This window comes from Mustela lutreola, chromosome 2, assembly GCF_030435805.1.
Source record: "Mustela lutreola isolate mMusLut2 chromosome 2, mMusLut2.pri, whole genome shotgun sequence".
NCBI classification, from domain to species: Eukaryota; Metazoa; Chordata; class Mammalia; order Carnivora; family Mustelidae; genus Mustela; species Mustela lutreola.
The window spans coordinates 212,248,755-212,276,391 of NC_081291.1; the positions used below are offsets into that span (position 1 = coordinate 212,248,755).

At 49.1% G+C, this 27,637-nt stretch overlaps 1 protein-coding gene across 2 annotated transcripts in view; it reads right to left on the reverse strand.

Annotated features, from left to right (window-relative positions):
* Positions 1 to 27,637, reverse strand: part of TIAM1 (TIAM Rac1 associated GEF 1) — a 383,002-nt gene that overhangs the window by 293,584 nt on the left and 61,781 nt on the right. For both annotated transcript variants that reach the window (XM_059164569.1, XM_059164572.1), the window contains exon 2: positions 9,981 to 10,029. The gene's annotated coding sequence lies outside the window, so the exon portion shown is untranslated. The remainder of the gene's footprint in view (positions 1 to 9,980; positions 10,030 to 27,637) is intronic.

The window sequence follows — 27,637 nt, forward strand, 5'->3', positions numbered from 1 at the left end:
GCTTATAAAGGACGTGATGAGGACAGGCGCAGTCTACTGGGGTCTGAGGATTAGGAGGTAGTCACGTGTTAGTGTTGATTTCCTGACATCCTTGTGGTTGTAGGAAAGATGACTAAAGAATTCCAGGACAGTGAGCATCTGTCAGGAGGCTCGCGGGGGGGGGGGGGGGGGGGGTGCGGCAGAGGAGAAGCACTCTTGGACTACACCCCCCACTTCTGTGACTGCTTCAGGTTTTGTTTGTTTGTTTTTAGCACTGTTAAATTTTTTTTTTTTTAGTTTTTAAAAATAAAATAAAAACCTTGTCTTGAACGTAGTATTAAAAAAAAAAAAAAAAGACCTAGGGGCACCTGGGTGGTTCAGTGGGTTAAAGCCTCTGCCTTCAGCTCAGGTCACGATCCCGGGGTCCTGGGATCGAGCCCCGCATCGGGCTCTCTGCTCAGCCGGGAGCCTGCTTCCTCCTCTCTCTCTCTGCCTGCCTCTCTGCCTACTTGTGATCTCTCTCTGCCAAATAAATAAATTTTAAAGATCTTGGAAAAAAAAAAAAAAGAAAAAAGAAAAAAACATAAAAAAATACTCATCACTTTATTCTAAATGGTTATTTCTGGAAAGGGCAATGAAATTGCTGGGGAAACGTAGGAAAGGAACTTTCATTTTCACTCTGCATGGTTTTTACCCCCCCCAAAAAATGTATTCTTTATATGATATTTAAATAATAAAGTATTTGGGAGGGGTGGGACTGGTCCACAGAAATGACACATACACTGGACCTTAATCCTCAGTGAAAACCCCAGAGCCCAAGCAAAGACGACACTCACTCTCCTCCCCTGAGTCTTTCAGATGCTCCGCACCTGCCCTGCGTCTTCAGTGAACTCTGTGCTCACCCCCACTCGGATCCCATTTGATTTCTATCCTGCGTAAAGCCAGGGACCCTCTTGGGCGGTCCTGTGGGACCCTCTCTGGGTCCTCAGACCCGGCCAGCCTGCGTCACCACCGCTCCCCGGGGACACTGCAGGCACAGACGGTGACGAAGGACGCGGAGGCAGCCGCCCTGTCCACCTGGTGAGGACAAGCTTCCTCCTGTTCCGGCTCCCACATCCCCCTGTGGCTCCAGAATAAGGGACTTTGCCAGCGAAACTGGCAGCATCTGCTGGGCTTGGAAGAGTGTCTTGGAGACAAGATGACAAAATGGACAAAGGTCTCCTACTGTATTTACATTTTTTGACTGCAAAGAACTTTGCAGTTTACTGAAGTTTGATCCGCTTCCAATTTTTTAAAAAATGTTTACTACGGTCATTTTGATGATGGTTACATAATTCCCATGTCCCTATAACCCAACTTCAACTGTTCAATCCTGTTTCACTCTAACCCTCCCGCACCGGATTCTTTATGTTGGGGAAAATCTCCAATATTGTACCATGCCATCCAGGAATGCTTCATATATGGTTAAAAGAGGACCTTTTCCATAAACATCAACACAACACTATTTCTATGCCAAATTTTCCTCTGGGCTACGAATTGTCCATTTAGTTTCTAAACATCTGTGATATTCTCTCTCTCTCTCTCTCTCTCTCTCTCACACACACACACACACACACACAAGCAAGCGCGCATGTGCACACAGAGTGGGTCTGTTCAAATCAAAAGCTAACAGGACCCACACGTGGCATTTGGCTGACTCTTGGGTTCCCTTTATTCAGGATTTCCTCCGCCTCCCTCTCTATTTCTTTCCTTTGCATTTCCGTGTCCCCTGCAGAGCTAACCGCCTATCCCTCCCTTTCTCTGACTCCCCTAACCTCCCCCAATCACGATCATCTTTTTAAAAACTACTTTGCTGGTAAATCCTGGTCACGCCTAGGACGGTGGTCCTTGATGCTCAGGCTCCAGCAGGGATCCTGAAGAGGAGGAGGTGAGAGCTCCCACCCCCCACCCCCGAGAGCTCTGCTAATCACACCACATCAACCCACACGGAAAGCAAAAGTACACGAAAATTCCCCAAAAATCACTCATGCGGGCATCGCTCTGCAACTGCCACAACCTGGGTAAATTACTGTCCTTCTTGGGCCTTACTTTCCTCATCTTTAAAATTCAAAGATGAAGGTCTCCTGGGTGGCCCAGCTGGTTGAGTGGGTGACTCTTGGTTTCAGCTCAGGTCATGATCTTGGTGTCCTGGGATGGAGCCCCATGTTGGGCTCTGTGCTCAGCAGAGAGCCTGCTGGAGGTTCTCTCCCTCTGCTCTTCCTTCTGCTCTCTCTACCTCTCTCTCTCAAATAAATAAGATCTTTAAATTACAAAGATGAACAACATAATGAGGACATTGACCTTAACTGGGCATTTAGCGCCCAAGGATACTTCAAGAGTCCTTCCAGCCAAGTCTGTAAGTATCTTTAAGTATCCAACTCATACAATGTGTTAGCAAAGAGCACCCCTCTCCTTTGTGGGGTTTGGGGGAGCAATTTCATAAATTTCATAAATGGGACAATAACAACGAAGAAATGAAGATCACAGATGCGGATCAGAAACAAAACTTCCGTCATCAGCATAAACCCCATCTGAACAACACGGTCCTATTTCCCATCTGAGCCACACTCGCAGGTATACGATAAAGGACGCTACAAAAGACTCATGGTAAAATCTTGGGTACATGGGTGTTTCTAGACTAGTGGTTCCTCACCGGGGGCATTTTGTTACCCTTTCCCTAGGGATATTGGGCGACGTCTGGTGACACTCTGGGCGTCACAGCTGGGGCGGTGTGCTGTCACAGAGGCCCAGGCAGGGGGATGGGGGGGGCTGCAAACTATCCCCCAGAACAGCGTGCTGTCCACAAAAAGGCATCCAGCTCCAGTGCGAATAGCTCTGAGGCTGAGAAACCCCGAGAGAGAGTCTCCTAGTTACCCAAGCGAAACCATACCGTGCCGCAGTTTCAGGCGGAGGCTGCTAAGTTCTAAAACCACAGGATACACACCCTGCGTTACGAGCAGCTCCACCACAGACCCCTCCAACACATGAGGTTTGATCAAGACACTGGCTTGGTTCGGCTTGGCTTGGTTCGGTGATCAAGAGAAATCAGAACACCTATGTCTGAATCTAAACTCTTCCCTCAATGTAGTCATCTTGGGAAATTCCTTAGAAGACATCCCCCAACTGAAGAATTTACCACGTGTAGCTGACTTATCTTGGAATGACAGCGCCTGCGCTGTGGCAGCCTCATTGAGGGCATGAGCCATGAGGGATCCTGGCCCTCCTTGGCTCGAAAGGAAGGACAGGCCATGAACAAACAGGCCAGTGAGTAAGAGCCAGAGTTCCAGTGCCTCCTCCTCCCCAGTACCATGACAAGGCTAGAGCAGTGTATCGCGAGGAGAGGAGGCGCTTGGGGACACCGTGGGCTGAGGGGATGATACTTCGTACTGGACACTCTGGGAGGCTTGTCTGGCGAGGGGACCCGTGAGCAGAGCCCTGCAGGAAGTCAAGGACTGAAAGAGGAGTACATCCCTGCATGCAGAGCAAGGCCTGAGGCTGGCTATACTCTAGTCCCAGAAAGGAGGTGTGGGAAAGGCCCGAAGTTAAAAGGCAATGGGGGGCGGGGGAGACAAACCACTTGAGGCCACGCAGCCATGTGGGGAGTCTGGTTTTCAAACCCGAGCTAGCAGAAAGCCACTGGACATTCCAAGCAAAGGAGTAATGAGATCCGATTGCCGTTGTGACCCTTCTGATTATACTGTGGACAGTGGACATCACGCAGACGAGAACGGAAGTAGACACCAACGGAGAGGGGCGCCGGGGTGGCTCCGTCAGCTCAACGTCTGCCTTCAGTTCAGCTCAGGTCATGTCGCAGGGTCCTGGGATCGTGCCCCATGTTGGGTTCCTTGCTCAGCGGGGTGTGTGCTTCTCCGTCTGCCTGACACTCCCCCTGCTTGTGTGCTCTCAAGAATTTTACTGAAAATCAACCCCCCACCCCCACCAAAAGAAAGACTTGCCACTGAGGAAGGTATTCCAAGAAACATGCCCCAGACTCTAAAAGCACTATTTCCAAAGAGGACCCCCCTGATGAGTGGTTGTCTCTTCTAAATAAGTACTGGGCAGTGTTGCCTCCCCTTCCCATCACAGGGAAGATGTCAAAAGATGGTTTTGCCATCAGCCTCTTTACCACACAGAGCCAACAATGCCCACCAGGGGGCGACGAAGAGCAACTACCACCACCACCACCACCACTGCCTGAGAAGCCTAGACGTGGCGCCCGGTGAGCAAAGGATTCTACCGCCAAAGAAATAGCAAATAAAAGCTCAGATCGACCTGGACTGTTTTTTCCAGTACTTTCATTTCCGTCCTTGAGTGTTCTGGTCTCCCAGTCCTCAAGGAGTCAGCCGGAGCCAGGTGTGGGGAGGCGGGCAACAGAGAAAGTGAGGTTCGGGCTCTGAGCCTGGGAATCCATTACCTTCCCCTTCTTCCTCCTCGGGGGGCTTTTCCTTAGACTCTTTATTCTTGGTCACATCCGCCAGAAGATCCACGGGGCCGGGATGGGAGTGGGTCTAGAAAATGACGAGGAGGAGGCTTCTCCGCCGATGAAAGCATGAGCTCCAGGCCAACCTGACACCAGGACAAAGAGGGTCCTCCGTCTGATCTACCCCAGGGAATTACCCTGCGGTCTGAGCCAAAACCACAGTCTGTACTCAGGAGCCTGTCTTCTGTCTCCCGACTAACCACAGGCCGTCGTGGGTGGCTGCCCGTCAAGGGTGAGGGGACCCTCTGTCCTAGTCCTTAGCTTATCATCTCTCTCTCCCACAAAAAGCACCTAACAAGGCAGGAAGGAAGCAAGATGCCGCAATCTGTGCCAAGATTCAGGAGAGCCGTGGTGAGAACTAATTCAGACGTCACCACATCCTCAGACGTCCCTGCCTGCCCAAACGTACGCTTCCGACTTCAAAGGAAGATTGTTAATTACACATTATGATACCAATTATATCCGAATGCATTATGAAACAGGATCTTTGCTAAGCGATTTTATTATTTTAATTCTTTTCTTCTATCATTTTTAATAATTACTCTCTGGCTTTTATTACATTAAGATGCAATTAAGAAAGAAAAGTCCTTTATATTTTAAATCTACTGCATTCTTTTTTTTTTTTTTTCTTAACATCAAGAATTCCACAGCCTTCCCCAATAAGGTAGCACAGAATATAGCTGAAAGACAAAAGGAACAACTTAGATAAAACTAGCTGAGTCCCATTTAGGGGGAGAAAATGCCAGTCTACTCATTTTGAGAACCCTTGGCATTTACTGAAACAATGGAGAAATCTTGATCACAGGAAGGCAAAAAAAAAAAAAAAAAAAAAAAAAAAATCACACACACTTGTACACTCATATGGAAGAGAAAGCCCTCTACCATCCAAGAGGGCACGGCAAATCAGGACTCCATGCTAAACTCTGGGAGTACTAAGTGTTCAACACTAGTATTCAGGAACAATAATTAATTGAATACTAACTTTCATCCTGTCCAGTAAAATGACACCGTTATTAAACGTGAAACTACACATGCTGAATTACATTTCCTTTGAAGTGTAAAAATGTCATGTAACCTGCAGAAGAATGAACAAAAAAAGAGTAAGATTTGAACAATTTTAAGCCACAATTTGTGAGCCACAGAATTTCCCGTTCACACACACTAAGGCTGAGTGGCATTTCAGTGACGAGCAAGGATTTTCGCACGATCCATATGTTGATAGCCTTATTCATCTTTTACTTATTTTCTAGTCCACAGGTCAGCAACCTTGCTTTCTGTGAAGAATCAAATAGTAAATATTTCAGGGTTTGTTCAGGTAATGACTCAACTCTGCCCCCAACATAGCACTAACTCAACCACAGACACTAGTAACGAAGAGGTGTAGCTGTGTTCCAATAAAAAATTATTTACTGGGGCGCCTGGGTGGCTCAGTAGGTTAAGCAGCTGACTCTTGATTTCGGCTCAGGTCATGATCTCAAGGTCGGAAGATCGAGCCCCATGCTGGGCTCTGCGCTCAGTGAGGAGGCTGCTTGAGAATTCCCTCCACCCCCTCCAATCTGCCCCTCCCCTCACTTGCACATGTGCTCTCTCTCTCCAAATTAAATAAATAAATCTTTTAAAGAAAAAAAAAAAAAAAGGTGGCGCCTGGGTGGCTCAGTCAGTTAAGCATCTGCATGATCTCAGGGTCCTGGGATCAAGCCCCACATCGGGCTCTCTATTCAGCAGTGAGTTACCTTCTCCCTCTGTGATAACTTTCACTCACTCTCAAATAAATAAAATCTTTTTAAAGCAAAAGTAAAAGAAAAGGAATGGAGGCTTTAAAAGTTTATTTACAGGGCTAATGAGTGGCTTGGTTGATTAAGCATCTGCCTTTGGCTCGGGTCATGATCTCAGGGTCCTTGCTGAGCCGGGAGCCTGCTTCTCCCTCTACCTGCCACTCCCCCTGCTTATGCTCTCTCTCTTTGTCAAATAAATAAACAAATAAATAAATCATTTATTTGTTTACGAAAACAGGCCCCTGGATTCATCATCAGGGAACTACAGACTAAAAGTACAATGACATTCCAACTGACACCTGCCAGAATGGCAAAATTCAAAAGTACAAGAAGCAAGTGTTGGAGAGGATGTGCAAGAAAGGGACCCTCTTACCCCGTTGGTGGGAATGCCAGCTGGTGCAGCTCTGGGAGACAGCAGGGAGGGTCCTCAGAAAGTTACAAATAGAGCTCCCCTACGACCCAGCAATCGCACTGAAGACTGGGTAGAGAAGACTCGGTGTCTAGAACCTGTATTGCTCAACCATAAAAAAGAAGGAAATCTTGCCATCTGCAAGGACACGGATGGACCTAGAGAGCATAAAGCTACGTGAAACAAGTCAATCCGAGAAAGACCAGTGTCATAGGATTCCACTCATAGGTGGAATTTAAGAAACAAAACAAGCAGAGGGAGAAAAGAGAAAGAGAGAAATCAAGAAACAGACTCTTAACTCTAGAGACAAACTGACAGTCACAGGGTGGGGAGGGCGGGGGGGCAGGTGATGGGGAGGAAGGGGTGAACTTGCAAGACAAGCACTGCGTAACGCACGGAACTCCCTGATCACTACTACACTGGATAACTAAAACTCACAGAACAATGCATGTTAATAATGCTGGAATTAGAATTTTAAATTTAATTAATAAACAAAAAAAACGCAGGCCCGGGGGCTATACTTTGCCTCCCCCAGTGTAGTGCTCAGGGTGCGGGGAAGGAGAAGTGAAACCGCGCCCTTCCAAGGCTCCGGTAAGAAAGGGGCAGGAACAAGCCGAGACAGGAGCGATCTGAACCCGCCTGTGAAGACACTGAGCCCCCACACTCTTCTTCCCATCATACCCGGGAGTAATTTTCCAAGATCAAAACCATGTCCAGACACACAAGGTAGGAATTGGTCCGCCACAATCTTTGTTCTCAGATACAAGCGTCTCCCCTGTCCAGCAACTCACACAGCACTCAAGAATGAAGACCATCCATAGGCAGGTCTTCCCACTGTTGGCCTTGAACTCCTCCACCTGCTGAACGGCCCGGGAGGCTCCAGGGAGCCTAGAGTGGCCAAGGTCCACCAATGTCACCTCTCCTCCCGCAATACGTATGGCTCTTCCTTCTCTGGACACCTCCCCCTAACACCTCGCACTCCAACCACCAGCAAATGCTATCAGCTCTCCCTTCACAATGTAGCAAGAACTGGGCTGCTTTTCACCAATTCCATCACCAGGATTCTAGTCAGAGCCACCTGCTAATTGGTTTTACTAATTCTGCCATGGATCCTGCCTCTCCCCCCAAACAGTATTCTCATGTTAAAAAACTAAGTGAGATCATGTCCATCCATGGTTCCCAAAACCCTGTCAATGGCCTGCAAGGCCCTATGGAATCTAGATCCCAATACACATGCCCACATTGCCCATCGCCTCCCTAGTCACCCCCTAGTCCTCTCCTGCTCATTCACGCTGTAACAGGTGCAATGGGCTCCTTTTGTTCCTCAAACACACCTGAAACTCAGGACTTCTGCTCTTCTCTTGCCTCGGCCTGGAACACTCTCTCCCAAAAAGGCACCTGGCTTCCTCCCTCGCCTCCCTCCTGTCTTTGCTCAAGTGTGTCCTCAGAGACATCCTCCCTAATCATCTTATGGAAATCACAGTCCGATTCCTCAACCCCACCTCCACGACTGGTGTACTGCCCTTGCTCGCTTGGTTTCTCCCCCAAAGCATGAATCAGCAGCGCACATGCTGTGCTGTACTTCAGACTTCACATGCACTAGAAGGTCAGCGCTATGACCTTGGCTGGCCTTGGTGTCTCGAACTGAGAAAGGCATGCAGCAGGAGGTAAAAAAAAGCATCTGTTGAATAAATTAATCCCCTTCTATTTATCTGCCCTGGAGTATCTCAGACGACTCCATTTCCCCCCGGCTTCTGTTCCTCATTTTTAGCATCTTTATTTTTTGTTTATTTTAAGATTTTTATTTATTTATTTGACAGAGTGAGTACAAGCAGGGAGAGCGGTAGGGAGAGGGGGAAGCAGGTCCCTGCTGAGCAGAGAGTCTGACGTGGGGCTCAATCCCAGGACTCAGGGATCATGACCTGAGCCAAAGGCAGACACTTAACCCACTGAGCCACCCGGCGCCCCAGCATCTTTATTTTTCATTCTACTTTCACCTTCATTCAATCACGCTTACAGATTCCTGTTTCTTCCTTTTACACTCCACATCTTCCCTACCCTTCTTTCTTTTATTATCCAGAACTGTTTATTAAGTAGATTTATACATTTAAGAACAGAGGCTTTTTTTTGAATTACTGTTTCTACCAAATCCTGACGCCCGTATCAAATACGCAAAGAAACCAAGAGTTTGCAATAATGTCTTTTTTGAAAAAACTTCCTGATCGTCTTTGAAGGATAATATGGAATCGATTCATTATTCTGGTAAATTTAAGAACGAAGCCGTTATCTTGCCTTTTATATACAAACAATACCTCGGGGTAATTTTTTTAAAAGACTGAACTAAAATTCTTTATAAAAATGTTCCAGCTAATAAATGCAGAAGAAATGACGGAATGAGATTATCACCTTTTTGGAAACACCTTAAATGAAAGCTGGTGCAGGCATCCGCTGCGAGCCATCCGTGGCTGCCGGGGCCCCTACTAAGGAATGATCACATTCATAGCACCTGCCGATATTAACACTTTAGAAAGATACAAAATATGTCACTTGATGAAGTTACATTAGTCATTCATGAACTACTTTTGCCCAAAAATACGAACTTGAATCGAATAAAGCCTTTAGTTTATAGGAAATTATGGAGACAATAAAACATGTTCAATGACCACACAGAGATGCCGAGCTGGCCACAGGGTCTATATTGTGGCAATGACACAGGACAAAAAAGCCAGTTTCTTGACCAAATATACTGTCGGAGAGAACAAAACAGAGACAGGAAATTTATGTATTAAAAGAAACTAAAGAGACTATCAACCCAGTGTCATGTGTGGACTGACTTTAAGTCTTCTACTGACTACAGGATTTTTAACTAACTGTGAAAAACTACTTTATCCAACAATCAGGGAAATCTGAATGTGCATATTCAGTGATATTAGGAAATGAACTACTTTTCTTTTGTATGTGATCATAGTGTGTCAAGGCGTAACTAAAAGAAACCTATCTTTTCAGAGTCATAGGGAAATATTTAAAAATAAATCTGATTTTCTTTTTAAATCCACATCTTAAAATTCTTCTTCAAGGTCAGGACTTCGGTTGTTTCGATCCGAAAGAAGCCCCTGTTTCTCAAAGACACCCATAAATAAGGGGAGGCAGAAAGAAGAAGCAGTGAAAATCCACAAAATGCTGGGCACAGATTTAGGTCCCTATGATAAACAAATAAATGAAAAAGCAAACGTACTGATATACCCGTGATGCACCTAGAAAGTCCTTCAGAGCATTTAGGAGAGTATAAACTGCTCACCGTGCGGATGTCAGGCTTCTGAGAATGTTAATATCTGGAACACAGCCATCTGGAAATAGAAAAAAAAAAAAAAAATACTTCTGAGTGGCCAACAGCTTTCCCAAAGCCCACGCACTTTATCCCATGCAAGAAAAAGAAGCATGTCATTTATAAAACTGTAGCCAACAAGGCAGCAACAAGAACGCACAGTCGAGGGGAAAAGCAGAGCACTCAAAATTAGAAGCAGAGGACCAGAGCCATCCAGGAGTTTATAACAAAGACAGAGTGTACACAGACCCAAACCCCAGGGACAGCCCCCTCGAAAACCCTCCTACAGTAATAATATCCACGCGTCCATGACACAGTTCCACCCAGGCTCAGGATGCTGGTCAAGAAACAAGAAGGTCAATATCGCTCCAGTTGTACCATTATTTCCATTAACATGGTTACAATTTAAGAAGCTCCTTTCTTAGGGGAACCCTCCTACACTGTTAGTGGGAATGCCCGCTGGTGCAGCCACTCTGGAAAACAGGATGGAGGTTCCCCCAAAAGTTGAAAATAGAGCTACCCTATGACCCAGCAATTGCACTACTAGGTATTTACCCTAAAGATACAGATGTAGTGATCGGAAGGGGTATATGCACCCGAATGTTTATAGCAGCAATGTCCACAATAGCCAAACTATGGAATGAACCCAGATGTCCATCAACAGATGAATGGATAAAGAAGATGTGGGGGTATGGGGATGGGAGGAATACTATGCAGCCATCAAAAATGAAATCTTGCCATTTGCAATGATGTGGATGCAACTAGAGGGTATTATGCTAAATGAAATAAGTCAATCAGAGAAAGAAAATTATCACATGATCTTACTGACAGGAGTAATTTGAGAAACAAGACAGAGGATCATAGGGGAAGAGAGGGAAAAAGGAAGCAAGACAAAACCAGAGAGGGAGACAAACATAAGAGACTCTTAAACGCAGGAAACAAACTGAGAGCTGCTAGGGGATGGGGGAGGGAGAGGGTGGCTGGGTTATGGACATTGGGGAGGGTATATGCTATGGTAAGTGCTGTGATTTGTGTAAGCCTGATGATTCACAGACCTGTACCCCTGGGACAAATAATACATTATATGTTAATTTTTTAAAAAAAGAAGAAGTACCTTTCTTCCTTTAAGGAGGGAGGAAACAAAAAGCAGAACTGAGATCAAGGAGCAAAAAGGAAGGCGAGTTTCGAACTTGAGATTGAAGCCAGGCTTCTTAGCAAGGAGCACCCGCCCCCAAGCGGCTGAGCAGGTGCCTCGCAGCCGGCCCCACCTGGCTCTCAGTGCTGGGTGAGCTGGACTGGAAGTTCTGGAGGACCCCAAACAATTCCAAGGTTTTGTGGGGCGTAATGTTTAAAAAAAAAAAAAAATTCTGATGTTTGCTAAGAAATGGGAAGGAAGACTTTATTCAGAGGAGGGATGGAGCTCACTCTGAATGCAGCAAGGACCCCAGGGGATGACAAACCAGCAGAGTGAGGGGATCACGACTCAGAGGACACGGCAAGGCTGGGTTACTAAAGCCACAGAAAACGGGATTCCTGCGGAAGGCAGCCTGGGGTGACCAGATACTGCCTACCCAGGTGGTCACACACAAGGGTGCGGGATTCTAAGCTGACTTAGTAGGAATCTTGTTACGACTGAGCTGGGCAAGCCAAGACAGGACAGGGACCCTGCAAGGTCCAGGTCTAATCAAAGAGGAGGCTCAGAGGACCCTGACCTAAGTTGCTTAGGGAAGGGTACTGTCAGTGACAGTAGCGCCACCTTGTAATAGAGACGCTGCACCCAGGGATGGTATCCGAGGTCCCAAGGTGTAAGCGGGAGCCAGGAGCAGATCCCAGACCCCCGCGGGCCAAGCCAGGTGGTGTCGGCTCCACCTGCTGCCTCTCCATCCCTAACACTGCCCAACAGCCCTGACACTGCCCAACACCCTCTGATTGCCCAGCTGCTTCCCCACCTACAATCTCTGTTTTGCCAAAATCTGGAAATGCCCATTTCCATACATCCCGCTCTCATATAAGAGAAAAGTACATTTGAACATGACCCCCATGTGAGTAATATATATATAGAATTCCCTGTGACACCATGGACATGGAGTCCTCATCAGGAGGCGCACTGAAGCCTTTCAAAGCAGCCTTGTAGTAATAGGCATAGAAATAAAATAGGAAAAAGGAAAACAAAAGAAAGACAGAAAGAAAAACCTAAAAGCCTCGATTTAAAAGCATCTGAATAAAAACAGGAAGTTTCCAATCCTGGACAGGATTACAAAACACCCAGAGCACAAGCTAAGCAGTTTCGCGGATGTCGGATCCCCCAAGGAGAGCATTTAAAGATGACAAAGCTGTTTCTTTGCAGCTTGGAAAGTGTCATCTACTGGATAAAAGGTACTGAAGAATCTGAAGGGTCACGTGCTCCGAACTGTCTGGTTGGGTCCCATCTTTTTTCCACCATTCTGTGCCCTGGGAGGCTGACCTCCAGGGTCTGCATCAGCCGGGTGCCCCTGCCCTCTGGCCCTGCGGCAGGTAACCGGCAGAAGCCAGGAGAGGAGGAGGAGGTAAGAAGGAGCATGTAACCCCCTGCTTCCTCCCCGCAGGGTCCCTGGAGGTCTCTGCACCACAGGTCACAGCTTTGCTCAGCAACTCTCTCCCTCATCCTTAGTTCTGGTGGCTGGAGAGTACCATTGACTGAATATATCCCCCAAAGTCATAGGTTGAAACCTGCACCCCAATATGGTAGTATTAGGAGGTAGGGTCTTGGGGTGATTAGGTCATGAGGGTGAGGCCCCCATGAATGAGATTCCTACCCTGATAAAAGGGACCCCAGAAGGATGTCTGGGTGGCTCAGTGGGTTGAGCATCTGCCTTCGTTCGGCTCAGGTCATGATCTCAGGATCCTGGGATCGAGTCCAGCTTCAGGCTCCCTGCTCAGCAGGGAGCCTACTTCTCCCTCTCCCTCTGCCCCTCCCCCAGCTTGTGCTCCCTCTCTCTCTCACATAAAATCGTTTGTAAAGGGGGGGGACCCCAGAGAGCTCCCTCACCCCTTCTGCCACTAGAGGACAGCCATCTATAAACCCACAAGTGGCCCATCACCAGATACCCCGTCTTCAGTGCCTTCAGAGTCTGGGTCGTCCCAGGCTCCAGAAGTAGGAGAGATCAATCTCTGTCGTGTGTACGTTTGCCAGTCCGTGGCATCCTGTCACAGCAGCCTGAACGGATGGGGACAGAGGGGCCTCTTTGGGTCACCCCAGCACCTGACTCCCCGCTCTGCTCCCTGACCCTGTGCGACAGCCACATCCAACCCTCTTCTCTCAGCTCTCTGAGTCGGCCGCATCTTTTCCCACCGGGCCTCTGACGGACGACAGTGGAAAGAGAAGAAGGGCAGAAAATCACAAATTTGGGGCGCCTGAGTGGCTCAGTGGTTTAAGCCTCTGTCTTCGGCTCAGGTCATGATCTCAGGGTCCTGGGATCGAGCCCCACATGGGGTTCTCTGCTCAGCAGAGAGCCTGCTTCCCCCTCTCTCTCTGCCTGCCTCTCTGCCTCCTTGTGATCTCTCTCTCTGTCTATTAAATAAATAAATAAAAATCTTTAAAAAAAAAAAAAAAGAAAATCACAAATTTAATTTGCCATACGTGCCGGCAACTGAGTAGTGGGGGAAAAAGGAAAACCCAATTTTTAAGCCAGGTTGCGTGGGATGAACAGGGTAGGCAGGATATGGCTGAGGAGGCTCCGCATGTGACAGTGCCAGTGAAAATCCCGCATTTACATCCACAATTATATATAAAGGGAGACATGCATTTTTTTCTGGAAAGCAAACTCCAGGAAGGAAAAGGTCAGTAATTTAGTTGCATTCTCAGAAGCTGACCCCCGACATACAGATCCAAGTGCTGTCAGAGAAACACAGCATGGAAACAGCCTCTCTCTGGCCAGAAGAAAATGACCAGGTGGACGATGGGACCTGTGTGGGCTGTGGGAGGAGCCACCAACCCCCACCCCCACCGCCACCACCCCCTCCTCAGAGACAGCTGGGATGGTGTGCACCCGCCCAACAGCCAAGTGACATTTCAAAAGCTCATCAGCCCAGCAGGTGTTCGGGAAGCACTAGCAGAAGCAAAAACAGGGGCTGGGAAAAATCTCATTTTCTTCTGAAAAGCTGGGGACACTGAGGCACAGGAGAGCAGGAGTTGGGGTGGCAAAGCAGGAGGGGAAAAGCAGCAGATTCGCAGAGCTGATGACCCATCCCAAGGCCAGGGGACAACCCATCCCCTCTACGTGGAGTCAGCCCTTACCTTGGGGGAGGGGGCACTGTTCCCCTAATGGAGACAGCCATTGGGTACGAACCCCACAGGGCTGCCATGGGGGTCAATGAGGAAATGTACATCCAACAATCGGAATGCCTTCCCAGGGATGCTTTACAATTTGTATCAGAGTTCTTCTCAATTTTCTTCTCTACTGGGATGGTCGTGGCCAGAAATGAACAGAAGCCCACAAAAGACTGAGGAAATCAACCTCCGATTCCACAGCACAGAAGAGGCCCCAAGACAGTGACAAGCCACATGGGCAAGGATCCCTGATCGGGATCACACAGCCTCTAAACCACACGGGGCCCTAGGGCTGTGCCCCTCCCCCAGACCACCATCCTCTCCACCCCCCCCCCACCCCCTGTACCAGGGGCCTGAGCTCAGACGCCTCAACTGACTCCTGGCCTCATCATGTACTGACTTGGGCGAGTTAAACGACCCTTCTGACTTAGTTTCCTCATGTATATATCAGGTATGATTATAATTCTAGTAGCTCCCTTTCTGTGAGGTTTGGGAAAAAAAGGCCAAGTTCTTAATATAGTGCCTGGCATACAGTAAGAACTCAATAAATGCTGGCAACGGTATTGCCCTGCCCATTTAAGCTAGCTTCCAAGGCCCGTCTAATAAGGAGGCATCTGTGCCCCGCGGAGCAGCCAAACATCGGCTCCACCAGCCCACAAGCCAAGCACCATATGTCCGCGATTCGAAGCTGTGTTTTGTATGTTAATGTTCCTAAAATTACAATACACGTGCACATTTTACACTGCAGATTTTCTCCTCTATAGAATGAGGATGGCAGCCTCTCCCTAATGGGATGGATGGAAAATTCATGATTAATTTATGTGAAATACTTTGGACAGGGCTCGGCGTCAGAAACTGCTCTCGGCGGGTAGGATCCTCATCGGGGCCGTAAACGATCCGACCTGTGCGGGCCTTCCCACTCCAACCGACTATGACGGTCCTTCCAACGTGCCTCCTTGATACAGGGATCGCTAAGATGCTGTGGCTTGGGGCTGCGAAGGGAGCAGCCGAAGCCGAGCGCACGACAGGGCTGCTGGGTTTCCACCCATCCGCTGGGGCTCCCCAGAACCAGCGACTTACAGAAAGCGTGGAGAAGCTGTTCCCCTGCATTGTATCAGACCCTGGGTTTATTCAAGGTTTTTGCCCACAGGATAACGGGATGATGCTGGTTTCTTGGTGGCCTCTGGGGAACACGTGGCCTCCCATCAGTCGGAGAGGGCACCCTGGCAGGTGGGCCCTTGGCAGAGGCACTAAAAGGCAACTCAGAACGGAGAAGAGGTAGCAGAGCGGCTGAAGATGAAGGAATGAGCCAAGAATCAAGGCAGCCAATCAACAGCTCCCACTGTCCAAAACAAAGTCCAAAGCCAGGAACATCAAACCACCCCACTCTCCCGTCTTTCATCTCAGCTCCTTCCTCCCTGCGCGGGAGGCACGAGGACGCTGAACGGACCAGGGTATGTCCAGGGGACGGAGGACCCCTGCACGCAGGCGCGCTGGGTCAGATTACCCAGATGTAAATCCCGGTGTCCCCAACGGTTAGCCAGGGACCTAGAGTCCGTCCCCCAACTACTCCGTGCCCCATCCGTAAGACGAGGGTAGCAGTAGCTAATAGGCAGTGGGGTCAAATGAATGAGTACACGTGAAGTTCTTGAAACACTGACAGACACGCAATAATCGGCTACAAACCGTGGCCACCATCGTGCTATATGGTACTTGCATCCCACCATCCCTGCCGGGGAAACTTGGCAGGGGTTGGGGGGTGGGGTTGGAGGAGGTGTTCCAACTTCCAGCAGCCAGTGAAGTGGGAAGACAACTGGAAACAGATGGCAGGTGCAGCCACTCCACACACGAGCTGTTACGGACGTCCTTGGAACCTCGTGTAAACCTAAGAGGCGAAGCTACCACACCGGGCTGTTAAGAAAGGGGAACACATCACATAGGCATGAAACCAATGTTGCTTCTGGTTATCTCTCCTCCCTGCCCGGAGTGCGGAAAAGGCAGCAAAAGCAAACTTTGAATTCTTGCCACTTTCGGGAAAGCTTGTCACCTACCCCTGATCAAAGCCCCCCACCCCCACATACCGAGACCCCACAGCGAGCCATGGCCCCCGAGGTCTTCCCGTCCACAAAGCAAGGCAGGGCCCACTTCCCAGAGGGGGAAGGTGAACGGGGCCTGTCTTCGAGCACCATGAATTCAACCATTTCCCATCAGAGGCCCAGAGATAGGAGTCAGGGGAACAGTAAAATCCAGGAGGAAGGAGCAAAGACCTCGGTTCTCGAAGTGCTCTGGGCAAAAACGGCCTGGAAGCTCTGGAAAGCACCTGACAGCTACTACTTCAGGACACGGAGCCTGAATGGTGAGCGAGAAGGACTAGGGAAGGTCGTTTATACAGAAACATCTGAGGGATAAAGAGAGTAGATAAATGTCAAAAACAATGCCTAAAACGGCTGCATACTGCTTGCTTACGCAGCTTTTTCCTTCTTCAGACAAATGATAAAACATCCGCGCTTCTGAATATAAATCATCTTCAATTAAGACATTTCTGTTGGAAAGCACTTTTGGCAGGACCAACGAAGTGTTTGCCACTGTTCTCCGACTTGGAGCTCTCAAGGTTGGCAGGGCGATTTATTTTTGTTGATTAAACAAAATACAAATGGAAAGGGCCTAAAAATTGATTAGCCAATTAAACTCAATGATTCTCAACAAAGAAATGTGCATTATTAGCTTTGCCAGAGTTATAAAAATGCCTCCTAGCTTTACTGCCGTTGTCAGGATTTACACCATCGATATTTGTGCTGACAGAAAGATTAAGTAAGGACTGGATTAGGCAAAATTTGTCTTCTCTTTTGCTGGAACGGGAAGAAGAGAAACGATTAAACGCTGGGGCCATTTCAGGAAGAACATTTGCGCAGCATTCGTAATTCTGGAAAGAGGGATTCGGGCTGAGAGAGCCATTGTCAGTCATTTCGTGTGTACTTGTTCTTGGGCAAATGACTGACTCACTAATGGGGGCCAAGTGTGTTGAGATGACAACATTCATAAATACCCAAATTCTTCATTTTTCTCTTTTCACTCTCCAAGGGGATGAGTGTCCAGACAGGCAGCCGACGGAATGACGGGTGTCAGATGCTTCCGTGAAATGCATCAGTGTACAGAGGGGCACCACCACCCACCTCTTCCCGTCCGGAGCAAAGTGTTTCTGGATTGCAAGCATAAGGTCCAGACCACGGTTGCAATAAATTCACATACAACAGCCACACGCCCGGCCAGCGGCACGCAAAGACTTTCCGGTGGTCAGAGCGTGAATGTTGCAGGCTGTTCTGCATTTGTAAACTTGATTGTACATAATTGTTAATCACTGACCCATTCTCCAACCCTCCTGGGCTGGAGCAGGTTGCTAGGCAACCAGTTTTGCTCTAGATACTTTCTGAAAGCTAGTGACGCAACGACCAAGTGTCAACTAAGCGAACACTAACTAGAAGAGACAGGTTCGAATGAAAAAAGGATGCCCCGTATCCCTAAAGCACGGCCGTCCCGTGCCTTTCCTAATGCAGACACTAGTTCCCTTGCCTAACGACTCAGCAGAGAGGTTCTCTTGGGACGAAACTGCCCTTGCAGCAGCTCAGTTTGGCAATTCAGACGGGTCAACCCAATAACTTAAAAAGAGGTCCGCACAGACAGCGCAACGGAGGGATTATTTTCCTCCGCTGGGCATAATCATAGCTGTGCTTTGTATCAGTAACATAGCATTCACCCAGGCCACATGGTTCTGAAAATTCTTCTGGTAAGAGACAGCTGGCAGAGGCAACCTGCATCGTTCTGCAAACGCCCAAGTAAGAAGTCACATTGACTTGTCCATTTTAGACTATTACACGCTGATCTATTTCTTGTAAATATCCACACCTTCCTGCCTTTTCAGATGCTCCAAGCCGCAGGGAGTGGGACTAAATTTATTTTTCCCAATTTGAGAACAGGAATGCCAAAGGATATTCTAAAGACGAGGAAAGAACTGCCAAGTACAGGAAAGAAGTTCATTTAAGGGGACAGAGGAGAGAAGGCAGGCTCGCTGGTACCTCGAACACGATGCTATTCCTGGGAAGCCCGTGAAATCTAATGACTCTCCCCTTCCAAGACAGCTGAGAGCACCACACTCAAGGAGCACTGGAAAAAAAAAATAATAACAATAATGACCCTATGTCAGCTCACAGAATGTCTCCAGGAGGTTTTCAGAATCTCTGTTGGAAGCCCTGAATAATGACCAGCTTAGGCAGTGCATACGAGTAGATGATTAACCTCATTAGGAAAGAATTGGTAAAAATTATTAGGTAAAGGGAGAATTCACAGGGAAGCTTAGGTTTACATTCTACCCTTATTGAACAGGTTTCAATACCGAGGTATGTACCACTTTCTAGCAACCAAGATTAATTGTATCTAAAATTATTATATTACAATTAAAAACTATAGACACTTGTAAACTTCATATTGGGCAAATGGCAAATTGTGGTGAGAAGGCAACAGAAAGCTGACTGCCCTTGCCCAGATGAGCCGTATTAAAATATAAGTAGACTGTTTAGTCTGGGTTGGCTTTATGTCACATACTTATAATTAAACATAAAAATAAATAAAACAGAAATATATAAAGTTAAAAGGTTCAAGTTTTCTCTCCAACTCATTTCTTTTTGGTAACGGCCAATCTTCTGCTTATCACTCTTGGACAAAAGTGGTATCCTACGCATTATTTCAGCAACTGGCTCCTCTCATTCAACATTACACCACAGAAGCTCGTTTTAGACGGAGTCCTCTGAAGCATTCAATTCACCAGTCGGTCAGTCCATGACTTCAAAATAAAGCTTCTCAGAGAGTAAGAGTGACCCTTCCTCTCTCAGAATTAACAACAATTTAAGGACCATGCAAAGTAGGGTCAACTATTCATCTCCCAAGAGCTCCAGGACACACTGCGGGAAGCCCAAGAAGGAGGAAAGGTATTTTCAACTCCAGATACGTCCACAGAAATTCAGCGTGGCACAAATGGCAGTCCCCAGAAGCCACCTAGCTAAAACCACGAATGGGTGGCTTGAGGTGGGAGTCCCAAAGGAGAGATGTCTCTATCACCAAAAAGGGAAAAAAAGAGAGAGAGAGGGAGGCCAATGAAATCCGGAAACATCAAAGACTGAATAAATATCGAGAACCAAGAGCTAAATTACATTCTGAAGCTCGCTGCTACAAACCGGGAGAGGAATCTAATTTCAACAGTTCAGCAATTTTGAACCCCCGTGAAGGACACTGTGAGCCTGCTGGGAACCAGCAACAACAGAGCCCAGGAACAACAAAAAGACTTTGACGAGCGTTAGAACTATCACAGAAAAGCAGGGACTGACAGAACTGTGGTGTGTACAACATGGATTCCACATTGCTCCAACCTAGAAATTACCAAGCTATATTTGAGGTTGTGCGTTCTTTACTCGAGAGAAGCAGCTGCAGACCTAAATTCTGAAGACCACAGTCCTAATCTACGTTCTACAAATAGACTTCAAAAAATCACTTCCTCTCTCTAGATATCAGTTTTCTTGTCTATAAAAGAGAAGATTTGACTAAAGGAACTCTAAAATCTGTAACAGGATTTATTTCTAAGATTCTATTAGTTAAAACTATATTTATAGATGGATGGATTTGATGGATGGACAGATGGATGGGTGGATGATGAATGATGGATGAAAGGATGGATGGGTGATGGGTGATGGGTGGATGGATGGATGGATGTGGATGGACGGACAGATGGATGGTGGGTGGATGGATGGATGATGGATAGATGGATGGATGGATGGATGGATACTGGGTAGATGGATACATGGAAGAACGGACAGATGATGTATGGATGGGTGATGGAAATATGGATGATGGGTGGATGGATGGATGAACAAATGATGGGTGGATGGGGGACAATGGTCTACTGAATGGGACTGTACAGGCTGTGACCAGTTGCTATAGTTTTAGAAATGTGGGGCGCCATCCAACACCATGCTGGTAGCTTGGGGTCAATCATGGAGGGAATATTTACACCACAGAAACTGGCCAAGAGTTGGGCCTTTTTATTCATTCCGCAGTCAGATTACCAAAACACCACTGAAGAAAGAGAAGGAGGAAGAGAAGGGTAGAAAAGAGGCAAAGAGGCAAAGAGGCAGCGTCCGGGTGCACACAGTCCTCCAAGTGGGCTGCCCTCCCACATCTCCGTGTTGATCTACTTACTGCTTCCTCTGCCTCCAAGACCGTTATTCGGTGTTGCCTGAAGAACCAGGACTGCTGGCCCAAAACTTGGCTCAAGTCTCCCCTCTTTTAGGAAAGCCGCCCCTGGCGTCTCCCCTCCGTCTGTGCGGGACAGCACGCTCCCGCAGTGGGCTCCCACAGCATGCTGTGACCACCGCCCTCTGCCCTCTCAGGTGTCACCTACAAGACCGTGTGGGCCCCTGGGCTGTCAGAGCCAGGCCCATCATCGCCATCCAATTAATCTATTTCAAATGAAAGCAAGGTTTTAACCTAAGGCGGAACAAAAGAATTTACTGATAAAAGGTTCAGGCTCAAAGAACTGCACTACTCTCTCCCAGACATAAGTGGGTAGCTGGAGATTTTTCGAGGGCTTAAGCTTTTCAAGTCCACTTTCCCTTGACTGTGGCTTTCCATTAAATCAGTTAGCCTCCATTCATCACGAAACAGCGCAGTGTGTCACTGACCCACTTTGTTTCACTCCTTTGCCACTCAATGACATCCACATGTCACTGTGAATTGCATTTTTAAATAAGGAATTAAATATATTTGTCCTGGATTTACCCAAGAGCGCTCGGGGAGCACTGGGATTCACCCTCGGGTTCATCGCCTAATCTACTAAAGAGGCTTTGAGAAAACGCCATCCACTTGCGCATCCTGAGCTAGCCAATCCTTTACATGAAGACGGGGCCTGGAGCTGGGCTAGACGAGAAGCCACAGCCCTGCCCTGGGCCAGAGCAGGCAGGATCCCCGGCGGTGACCCCAGCACTGCCAGTCTTACTGTGAACGGAGCTGCACACAGTTGTTGCCTTTAGAAGAAAGGGAAGCGTCTCAGTCACCCTGCGGGGTGGGGGGGCCACCATACAAAGTACCACCTGCTTGGGGTGTCGTCTCAAACCACAGTGCGTTGTCTCCAGCTCTGGAGGCTGGAGGCCCAGGAGCAAGGTGTCCACAGGGTTGGCTTCTAGGGACACCGGTCTTCCTCCGCTCAGAGCCGGACGGCTCCTCGTGTGTCCTCCGAGCACGTGCTCACGGAGGAGCTCTGGTGCTTCTTCTTCTTCTTTCTTTTTTTTTTTTAAGATTTTATTTATTTGTTTGAGGAAAGAGAGAGAACACAAACAGCAGAGAGAGAGAGAGAAGCGACTCCCCACTGAGCAGGGAGCCCACTGGGGGGCGGTGGGGGGGCTCCGTCCCAGGACCCTAGGATCGTGACCTAAGAAGAAGGCAGATGCTTCACCGACTGAGCCCCCCCAGACACCCCTCTTCCTCCTCTTCTAAGGACACTGTCCCAGTTGAATGAGACCCCCACACTTTTGACCTCATTTTACCATAATTACCTCCTTAAAGGTCCTATCTCTAAATACTGTCACAGCCCCCCTGTGATTTAGGAGGTAGGAGGGTTGGAATGAGTTGGGAGACACAATCCAGTCCCTAACAGAAGAAAACTACTGAACTCCTGAGCATCTGCTGGGTAGAAAGATAGGTAGAAAACTACTGAACTATTGAGGAGAGAAAACACTTCCCGAGGGACAGACGTCTCCCCTCTCCTGGAAGGAAAAAAGCCAGACCTCAATCTTGTGTTGAGTTGTGTCCCCCACAAATTCATAAGTCAAAGCCCAAACTTCCAATACCTCATAATGTGATCTTATTGGGAAATAGGGTCATTGTACCTGTTATTCGTTAAAATAAAGGCCAATGGCGAATAGTGTCCTTATATAAAAAGGGGAAGTGTAGAAATAGACGGGCACCCCGGGAGAACACCCACATGAAGAAAAAGGCACAGATCAGGATGACAACTCCACAAGCAAGGGAACACCAATGAGAACCAAAGACTTTGAGCAAACTGGCAAAAGCCAGAAAAAGGGCACGGAACAGATTGTCCCTCCCAGCCTTCAGAAGAAACCTTGATCTTGGGCTTCCAGAATCTAGAACAAGAGACAGCAAATTTCTCATGTGTAAGCCCCCCACCCCCAGCCCTGTGTGTGCTACTCTGTTATGGCGGCCCCCAGGGAAACTAAGACAAGTGCTCTTTCAACATCGCCACGGGAGACGAGGACTTTCCCGGTTGGTGGACTGGAAGAAAACACAGAATGCACGCCTCGAGCCTTCCAGACTCTTCTGGAGCCGATCGACTTCCGGACTCACCTTTCCCGGCACTGGTCGGCCCTTCAAGCCGAGAAGAGCGGTGAGCCAGCCCACTTGGTCCTCCTCACCCCTAAGCCTGCTCTCCGCCCAGAGAAGAGGTGATTCCGTATCCCCCCTCAAAACCCAACAGCGCCTTCCGCATCCCTCTGTCGCTGGGATCTCAGGCCACTGCCACCTCCCTCCGGGAACCAAGAAGGAGGGAGCCCAGGCTCATGAGGGTTGTTCCTCATGGCCATTTCCCCAGGACCACTGGGCAGTCCAAGCCGGGTCCTCTCACAGCAAATCCTACACTCCTTCAATTAAAAGCTCTGTTATGACTTATAGCAGGTCAAATAGACAAGAAGAAGAAGACGGGGAATTAGGGGACATGTCTTTGGTAAAGATCTTTGGTGGGAAAGAAGGGAAGATCCAGGGAGTTACCCAGGAAAACTACCAGAAGTGAGTCTGCCTGGGCAAATGCAAGACAAACGAGATGCAGCCGCATCCCCCCCACCATCCCACCCCACCCCCACCCCCGCAACCCCCACCACCCCGCGCAAACACCAGGAGGCACAGCTTCTCCATCCTGGGAAGCACCGGCTATGACAGGCTCACTGGTGAGATGGGTTCAGTACAGTCCTGCAGAAGCGCGGACCCAGATCTACGAGGAGACGGCCACTGTCTTGTTGGACTGTAGTTTCCAAGGAGCTGCTGTTATTTGGGGGGAAAAAAAAAAAAAAAAAAAAGATGGTAGGAACTCTCCACTTTCCACAAGAGATCTGTAATTTTTTTCTTTTTTCTTTTTTTTTTTTTAATTTTATTTGTTTATTTGACAGACAGAGATCACAAGTAGGCAGAGAGGCAGGCAGAGATAAGGGGGAGGCAGGCTCCCTGCCGAGCAGAGAGCCCAATGCAGGGCTCGATCCCAGGACCCTGAGATCATGACCTGGGCTGAAGGCAAGAGGCTTTAACCCACTGAGCCACCCAGGCGCCCCAAAAGATCCATATTTCCTCTTCCTCTCTTCCTTCTTCCACCCACCAGTGGTCTAGACGTGCCGGTGGCAGCCTGCGTCGTTGAACTTCCAGGTTAAAGAGGTGGGAGAACTCTGAGATGAATGGCTTCTTAAGAAACCATCCTATGTCCAAACTACAGAACAAAAGAACACCACGGCTGCTGACTCACTAACTTGCCTGACGGAAGCAATGACGAGATCTGAACACACTGAAAACTTCTTCTAGATCTAAGCAAACCTCAACCCGTAAGTTTAAGGGCAACCAACAGCGCAGGCACAGGCTGGGAAGACGGGTTCAGATGGGATTCCCACGGTCGCAGTGACTAGAGGCTAAAGGAGACAACAGGGTCACGTGGCTGCAAAAGAAAAAAGAGGAAAAGGCATGCTGTGGAAGGTGAGAACGTGGGGCGCCTCGGTGGCTCAGACAGCTAAGCGTCTTCCTGTGGCTCAGGTAGTGATCCCAGAATCCTGGGATCGAGTCCCGCATCCGGCTCCTTGCTCTCGGGGAGGGGAGCTGGGGGGGAACCTGCTTCTCCCTCTGCCTGCTGCTCCCCTTGCTTGTGTGCTCTCTCTGATAAATAAAAATAAAATCTTAAAAAAAAAAAAAAGGGCGAAGAATTCTTCTAGAGAGAGTGGCGCCTGGCTGGCAGTCAGCAGAGCACGCAGATCCTGACCAGGGTCGCTAGTTCAAGCACCGGGTTGGATGGAGTGATTACTTAAAAATAAATTTAAAACAAAATGCATCTACAGAACGGAAGGTTAATGGTCAATGTGCGGCCGGAATAATGGGATTAGTTACAGGAAATAGAAGCCGTTTCAAGGGGGTCTTTGGCAATCTGGAGAACAGCCCCGTGTGGTCTAAAAACAAAGCCCAGGGAAGGAGAGCTTGAGGAAATGCAAAATCTCAACCTGCAAGAGAGGTACAGGCAAGACATAGCAATGGCCTTCAGATACTTGCCAGCTATCAGGCCATCAGAGAAGCCACTGGAAGAGGGATTTCAGCTCAGGGCAAGTTAAAATTAGAGATGTCCCCCAAAGATTGGAAAGGGGCTGGTCTGTGAGAGAATCTGGTTGTCCAGTGGTATTCGGAGGTACAGGTAGAGGCAGAAAGGTCAGAGATGTTTTACAAGGGATTCCTGGGGTGGGCGGGGCAGGAGGGGCGGCGGGGGCGGGAATGGAAATCCTTCATTTAACAAGTGAGTTGAATGACCATCATAACCTCCTCAGCTCAATAATAAAATCCAACCGAAAGCCCAAGGGGGGGACCTGCCGCTAATCATGTATCTTGACTGGAAATTCTGCTTTGCATGCACCCCTCAAGACCAGCCTTTTCGTCACCTGGCACTGGCATAAGGAAACCAAGAAAGGGCTTATTAGGGGCTTATTTTTTTATTCCCTAGGCTTAGCCACTTGATTTTGTTTGTGCGTGTGTGATGGCTCTAGCTGGGAGGCAGGTGCGGAGAATGCGGGGTCGGGGACACGGGCAGGACAGAGGGCAGACGACCCCAAAGGCTGACATTCAGGGACACACCCACTTGCTGGCCCCCGTGCACCTGACATGGTGAATTTCAGGCTTGCCCATCCTTAACGAGCCAGAAGCATCCACAGTCAAGGCCACCCTAATGCCGAGAACTCTGTGGGAGACCATGGCCATGACCCACAGTAAGGTCAGAACTGCATTCACTATTAACTGGTAATAATACGCGCACCGTTCAGCCATCCTTCCGCGTCAAGGACTGTGCGGATATAATCTAGAATCCCCACTGCTGGACCGGTAAAGAAGGTGCTACACCCGTTCTGCAGTAACCGTACAGAAGCTCGGAGACTAAACCACCCACCCGAGGACACACGGTTGGTGGACAACCGAGACTATGAGCTCAGGGCTAGCTCCACAAGCCGTGGCATTGCACCACGCCCCGCAGCCGTCCCTGGCGCCTCTGTTTATAAAGAAGGAGGCGTTTCACGAACATAAGTGAAACAACGAGGCCAACACCAACGGGTCCCAGGGCAAACGGAGCTCCAGACCCCACCATCCCCGGGGCCAACTCCATGCCTCGCCGCTGTTTTATGAAGTCCGAGCTCTCGAAAAGACGCCCGCACCGCACACAGCAACCCCAGAGTCAGCGTGTAAATGGCAGAGTGGGTCTTGTGCCAAGAAGCTGGAGCAAGTTTATTTCCATCTCGATGTTAAGACAGCCAGCACCAGGTTGAGGCTGAGAAGTGCTCCTTCTAATTAAAACTTCTTTATTTCCAAACACATGTCGCAGCTTCAGCGTGGTGGGACTCACTCCCTGCTTTGTGGATGTCTCCGAGGAGAAGCAGCTGCTCTGTGACAGCCTCTTCCATTTGCACTGGGTTCCCAAAGGGCACGGATCCATTGCTCTAGCCCAGGCAGCCGCGGGGTGGGTCGCGCAAGCATTCGAGAGAACCGCACAGCCGGGGAACGCGGGGAGGTGACCGCAGACCCAGCAGACAGCACGGGAGCCTAACAAATCCGCACAGGCCCACGGACCACGGGCCTTGTCCCCGCAGGTGGGAAAGTGGATTCCAGCACAAGACCTGCAGACCCTTGGAAAGCCTTGGAGGGAGGGAGTGAACTAAGGCATTCCAGAAGGCTGATCACAGCAAGCACGCTGTCCCCCAACACCTGTTGGTCTTCATCTCCCCCCTCCACCGCCACGGCCTCTGTGTCTGCTTTGCTCCCTGCTCCCTCGGAGGGCACATACCCAACAGGCACGACGAGCTCGACACATCAAGGCGTCGGTACCTGCTCATCAAGCTCACTGGGGCTGACATCTGTGAGTGGCTCCAGCCCCAGCTGTTGCTGTCGCCCCCCCCCCCCCCCATCATTGACTCTTCTCCACCAGCGTGAACGTCAGGGAGAGGAACAGGAAGGATCCAGTGGAACACTGCGGGTCTCCAATCCTTCATCTGCCACTTTCCACCCAGGTAGACCTGCTCAAGGCCCTACTCGTAAGTCACCCCTGAAGGCCACAGCATTATATGCCCTGAAATTTCAGATTCCCAGGAAGGGGGACATCTGTGTACCACCAAGGACCCCGACCCCTGCCACGCGATCTTCATGTCCCAAGCCCCCCTGCCACTCCTACCAGTTACGACCAGGTGATGAGCTAGACAAAGCTACTCCCTTCTTTTGCCATTTGTGGCCCAGGAACAGAGCCTATAGGTAAAACTGCTTCTACAAGACAGAGAAAAGCCCACCAGTGGAGAGCCAGGCTGTGTGGGGCACAAAGGCCACCCTGGGGATAATGACCCCACAGAGGAACAGAGAGCTGAGAGCAAGTCCGGGCTCCCGGCTGCCTTCCCACCGCTCACGTGCAGCCCGCCCGGTTCTCGGTGGGTGGTTCTCGGGGTGCTGGCTGGCCTCCTCGCTTCCGGCAGAGGCCATGCAATGAATCAGATTTCGAGAGGCCGTGCTGTTGGATGAACACCGTAGGATCCATGGGGATTTCCCAGGAGCCTATAAAATCCCGATGGTCATGCAGGGGCAGAGAAGCTTACTGTTTAAGAACTGTTTAACACCACTGGCACCTGAGCATGGGGAGACAGAGGCAGGGAGAAGCCAAAGGCTGACTCTAGAATCACAAGTCAGGATGGACACCTGGAACCTCAAACCTCGGGCGGCCATAGTCCCCCTGGGGGACTCTACCAGCCAGGACCACACCGGGAACCTCCACACCGCTCCCACACCCCCAAAGACAGCCTGCGCTCTGCCTACGCACCCTCCTGACGGGACGGGCTTTGTGTGTCTTCTCTCCCATGAATGCAGCACAGAGCAGACAACTTAGACAACAGTTACTGAGTGCTAACCACGGGCCACGGGTTGGTCTAGGTGCACTCAGTCTTCGGAACACTCCTGAGAGGCAGGTGCTGCTGCTGTCCCCATTTTGCAGATGAGGACA